Source organism: Gossypium hirsutum, chromosome A03 (assembly GCF_007990345.1).
Source record: "Gossypium hirsutum isolate 1008001.06 chromosome A03, Gossypium_hirsutum_v2.1, whole genome shotgun sequence".
Taxonomy (NCBI): domain Eukaryota; kingdom Viridiplantae; phylum Streptophyta; class Magnoliopsida; order Malvales; family Malvaceae; genus Gossypium; species Gossypium hirsutum.
This window is the reverse complement of record NC_053426.1, coordinates 9,868,005-9,874,484: the sequence shown is the minus strand read 5'-3', so window position 1 is coordinate 9,874,484 and position 6,480 is coordinate 9,868,005.

Genomic DNA, 6,480 nt, shown 5'->3' with positions numbered 1-6,480 from the left:
CAAAAGATGTCATAAGTTCCAAATATATGGAGACAAGATTTATGTGCCTCCTTCACCTCTACATGTTATGACTTCTCCATGGCCTTTCTCGATGTGGGGCACGGATGCCATTGGGCCAATTTCGCCAAAAGCCTTAAATGGGCATCGTTTCATCTTTGTGGTCATTGACTACTTCACCAAGTGGGTAGAAGCCGCTTCATATGCCGATGTTACAAAATCAGCAGTTAGCAAGTTCTTGAAAAAGGAAATCATTTGATGATATGGAATGTCAGAAAGGATCATATCTGACAATGCGTTGAATTTGAATAACAGTAGGATAGCGGATGTCTGTAGTTAGTTTAAGATCAGACACCACAGCTTATCACCGTATCTTTCGAAGATGAACAGTGCAGTTGAGGTAGCCAATAAGAACATAAAGAATATTGTGGGGAAGATGACAGAAACTTATAAAGATTGGCATGAGAAGTTACCATTCGCCCTTTATGCTTATCGAATGTCTGTCAGGACATCTACCGGGGCAATGCCTTTCTCATTGGTTTATAGAATGGAGGCGATTTTACCCATCGAGGTTAAGATTCCTTCCCTCAGGGTTTTGTCAGAAGTTAAGTTGGACGAAGCAAAACGGATCCAGTCCCGATACGATCAGTTAAATTTGATTGAAGAAAAAAGGCTAAGGGCTATCCGTCATAGTCAGATGTACCAAAAGCGAATGATGCGAGCTTACAACAAAAATGTTCATCCTAGAGAATTCCACGAGGGAGACCTAGTATTGAAAAAGATCCTGTTCATACAAAAGAATTTCAAAGGAAAATGGATGTCGAATTAGGAAGGACCTTATGTGGTAAAGAAGGCCTTTTCTAGAGGAGCGTTGATATTGACTGAAATGGATGGCAAGACTTTACCCAATCCTGTGAATCCAGTTTCGGTTAAGAAATACTTCGCCTAAAAAAACAAAAGGAAGGAGATGCCAAGGTGAAAACTCGCAAAGGACACCTTGAGACCAAAAGGATTTTGAATTGAAAACCTGTAAAGGGTAATTCGAATTTTGATCGAAGGTGGGGCATGCGGTAGTCTTGCAATACCTGAATTAACAAGGAAGAGAGATGTTACATCTTGAGGCATCAACAGAGTACTCTAGATCCCCTAGACACATATTGAGCTAAAATAGAGGTCCTCAAGAAGTTTGTGCAGAGAAGCTCATGCTGCGATAGCTAGGGCATCTATTTTCCTTTTATTCATTTTGTATTCCAGAAATGTTTGCTTTCTTTGGTTAATCTACTCTTTTCAAATTTTTCTGATAAATTTCAGTTCTGTCCATTATTATGATCTTTTTCAAGCATTTTGCATTGAAATAACGATTAATGGACTAATGATACTTTCACAAAAGGAGTTCTGCATATTACTCTGAAAGTTTCTAAATAATATAGGAACCTGAAACAGGACTATTATTTAGAACTAACCAAACCTAAGGGTCAGAAACATTTGAGAAAGAAGAGTTTAAATTGTGACTATTTCTTTGGGTTTTCTGTCAAAGATATCAACTGAACAAGAAGACAGGGAATTACGTCAGTGATAAAACCTTGATGAACAAAGAGTAATAACAACCCAAACATTAAATAAGGGATCATTCTCATTCTGCATTCATGCAAATATCATTCATACACATCTAGTTAAGAGCATTTGACTCTTTCTGATCATCACATCCTAATCATTTGGCATAAGCATAGGCCCATGAAATCAATTCTACAGGTCATGTCCCATAGAGGATGATGTAGCAAGATCAGTGAATTCACAAGTCTTATCTCTCTGAAGTTGCAGTGGAGCAGATTAAAGTTAAAATCTTATCTCCCTAAAGTTGCAGCGGAGCAAACTGAAGACAGCTAATCCTATCTCCCTGAAGTTGCAGTAGAGTGGATTAAAATGACGGATTCTATACCTCTGAAGTTGCAGTAGGTCGGATCAAATCTACCATTGCAAATCTTATCTCCAAGAAGTTACAGTGGAGCAGATTGAAGCCACAAGCCTTATCTCCCTGAAATTGTAGTGGAGCAAACTAAAGATGACGAATCTTATCTCCTTGAAGTTGCAGTGGAACAGATTATAGCCACTAACCTTATCTCTCTGAAGTTGCAATAGAGTAGGTTGAAATTACAAGTCTTATCTCCCTAAAATTGCAGAGGAGCAGACTAAAGACACCAATCTTATCTCCCTGAAGTTGCAGAGCTACTAATCCTATCTCCGTGAAGTTGCAGTGGAGCGGATTAAAGCGACAAGTCCTATACCTTTGAAGTTGCAATAGGTCAAATTAAACCAAAAACCACAAATCTCACATCCTTGAATTAACAGCAGAGTAGACCAAAACTACAAGTCTTATTTCTTTGAAGTTGCGGTGGAATGGATCGAAGCAACAAGATGTGTAGGACTGGAATAAGGTTACTTGAAGAAGAGAAGCACCAAAGAAGTCAAGACTCGGCGAGACCGGGCAAAATTGGTCTTTCAAAAGTCTTTGCTTTGTTCTCGTTACACGACAACGAGAAAAGAGGGGTAGCTGTTGAGGCCCAATTTTGGCCCGGGTACAAACCAAGCACCAAAGACCCAAACTAAACCCCAACTAAATCAACCCAAAACCCGTTACAAACCCAATAAAAACTAACCCAATACAACCAAGCCCAATTAGCCCACAACATTTTCAGAAAAAAAACCCTAGCGCCCCCAATCCAAATGGTGCCGCAAGCTACCCTAGCATCTGCCAGTCTGCCACCGTCGCCACTCTGTCATGTCGGCTACTTGCCACTACCGTTGTTGACTTTACCACCTATAAACGGAGAAAAAGAGGACAGGCAAAGCAGAGAAATAATAGAAATAAAATCAAATGTAAATGGCTATAAAAAGCCTCAAAATCTATCAATGTAGGAGGTTTTTTTTTTTTAGAATCAATACAAAAACAATAGATTTTCAAAATCAAAACAGAGAGTGAATATTTAAAAGAGAACCAAAAACAAAATTCTAGTCAACAACTCAAGAGGTGATTTCATTTTTATTTTCTTCTTTTCGAATCTACTCAAATATATTCATACATCTATATTTTCTTTATTTTTCTTAAAAAAACAGTTTATATAACTATATAAAAAAACAAAAAAAAACTTTTCCGGAGTTCCGGCCGCCGTGCACAGCCGCCGAAGATGGCAGCCACGCCGGCGATCGGCCGAATTCCTTGCCGAACTTTCAGCCCCTATAGAGAGAAGAATAGGGGGGAGGCTTTTTTAAAATAACAAATGAAGAATGATTTTTTTTAGAAAAAAAATCTGACTTTTATAGGCCCTCAAAATGACGTCGTTTTGGGCTGGCCTTAAACACCCAAAACGATGTCGTTTTGCCTTGACCGACCCTAATCCGACCCGACCCGCCTCAGGATCCACGTGTTTTCGATAAAGGGGCTATTTGCGCGTGTAGCCCTTCCTTTTTTTTAGTTTTACAATTGAATCTTTCGTTATTTTTAATTTTGCCCTGAAATTTTGTTTTTATTTCATTTTGGTCCCGCGGAAAACACTGTATTATGAGGGACGGGGATATTTTCTTTTTTCTCCCTCCACGTTGTGCGCGTGTTGCAATTTGGTCCTCCCCTTTCTTTTTATTTTGAATTTGCCCCAAACTTTCGTTTTAAGTTCAATTTAGTCTTTTTTCATTATTTTACTATTTTATTTTCAAATTAATTATTTTTATTATTATTTTCTATTATTATATTTATTATTATTGTTTTTATTACTATTACTACTATTATCCTTATTGACATAGTATATTTGTTTTTATTATATTCTATTATTGTCATTATTAATATATACTATTATTATTATTATTATTTACATGCTATTATTTCTTTTTATTATTATTATGGTCTTATTATTATTACTATTATTATTATTATTATTATTTTGGTAATTACTATTACTATTGTTTTGTTATTACTATTATTTAGTATATTATTATTACTATTATTTTTACCATCATTTTTTTTACTATTATTATTATTATTATTATTATTATTACTATTATTATTGTCATTTTTATTTTGTCAAATTTTATATTTTTATTTATTTACCCCTTTATTTGCTTATTTCACTTTTCTTATTTATTTGTTTAGGTTTTTTTTAATATTTTTTATTTTGCTTGTTTATTTATTTCTATTTTTATATTATTAGCCTTGTTTTTATTTCATTTTCATATAATTGCTCATATTTTTATTATCGCCATTGTCGCACTTATGATCATGTTACTACACGTATTAGCACCGTAATTTACTTTTATATTTTACTATAAATCACGTCATATTTTTACTCGATGCATTAAAACATTGTTTCAAATAAGCAATATTTCGTATTTCGAGATTCGAAAGGTCGTTCCCTAACTCATAGGGTTTCGATTTTCTCGATAAATCTGAATATACGAATGTTTTAAAATTTTATTTTTTTAAATAATTTCGGTATTATGAAAAATCATATTCTAACTTACGGAGTATGATTTCTTTCTAAAAACCAAAAAAATCAAATATCTTTCAAAATAAATAAAATTTTCGGCATTTATTCGTGTATCGGGAATTCAAGACATTGTGTCCTAACTTACGGGATATAATCATTTTCCTTGATTAACGTGAAATACGCCCTTTTTCTCAAAAATTTTTTATATTAAATAGTATTTTTCAAATGATCGTACTTTTAAGATATTTAAAGTTCTCAAATTTTCGACACAAAGACACTAATTAATCAATTAGGTACTGATTTTGGGCGTTATGAGGGTGCTAATCCTTCCTCGTACGTAATCGACTCCCGAACCCGTCTTTTTGAATTTCGTGGACCAAAATCGTTATTTAAATAAATCAAATCATTTATTAAAAACAACCACTATTACGAGATGGCCTGATCACACCTTATCAAAAAGGATTGGTGACGACTCCCATGTTTGTTTTCGTTTTCAAAATCAAGTCGACCCCGTTTTATAAAAAAAAATATGGTTACGACAGTAACAATATTTTAATTTAGCTTTTTTAATTTTTTAATTTAACCCGAACAATTTTACTCAATTTGATTCAACCTGAATTTCATTTTGCTCGACCTGATTTGAAAAAAAATTCAACTCAAGTTAGGATGATAAAATAAGACTCATAAACCCGATTAACTCGAAATTTTTTTACTTGATTTGATTGAACTCGCCTACACAAATCAACATGAGAAAGAAATGAAAAGGTTAATTCTACTATTAGTCCTTATACTTTGAAAAAGTTACGAATTTAGTCTTTGTACTTTAATTTGATCTATTTTAGTCCCTGCACTTTTTTGAATTGGTCAATTTTAGTCTATTTACTTTTCGAAATTTTAGTCCTTACCTAAGTAGTAGTTGTTATGTTAAATTTGTTTGTTTAAATTCAATTATTAGTCCTGTATTATATGTATAGTTGTAGATTTAGTCCATATTTTTCAATTGGATCATTCTAAGTTTTGAATTTTGAAATTCCAGTCTTGATGTATGAACATAACAAGGTGAAATGGCATTGTACATAAGATAATATGTTTGGCACTTCGAATTTTGAAAATAACAAAACTTAATTTAATAAATTTAACAGTTATCATTTTGTGATAACTGAAATTTTAAAATTTAAAAAGTATAGAGACTAAAATTGACCAAATCAAAGTATAGGGATTAAATCCACAACTTTTACAAATTACAGGGACTAATAGCAAAATTTAACTAAATGAGAAATTGTTTTATGACTTAAAAGACAATTTTAGCCACAAATATTTATGGGTGTTTAATTAAATAAGTGAAAGGATGTTTAAAATTGAAAAATATGTGGTGTACTGTATATTGCGTTTACTAATTGGTCCCTGCTGTAAACTATGGCCTTCTAAATTTGGGTTTTCAAATTTTCTTGTTTCACGAAGTTAAATTACCATGCGGTGAGGAAACAGATTCCTTTTTTTTTTTCTGGAAGTATTTTCATTTTATTATTTATATTTGGAATTTTTCTTTATTTCTCCCAATAATGTCTGATTTTTAAAGTTTATATTTGTGTTTACTCTTTAAAAAATATAATGTGTCTTACTACTAAACTTGAAACTTACTAATATAAAAAACTATATTTTACTCCGTATTCATCGTGGTTGCATTTTTCAATAGTTTTATGCTTACAAAATTTTTAATCTTTAATCTTTTATTTTACATTTTATAATTTTTTGGTATTTCTAAAAATAGATTTAATTATTTTATAAAAAAATTAAAAAATTTCCAATTCTTTATAATTTTCTAAATTTATGGAGTTTTAGGGGATTTTTTTTATTTCTTCATTTTAAAATAATTTTAATATTTTCTGCAAATAAATTATGAATTTTGTAGTTTTAGAATTTTCAAAGTTTTTAGAGTTTTTGGGTTTTAAATTTTTTTTGACATTTTAATTTTTTTTATAATTTTAATCAAATATAGTTTTTT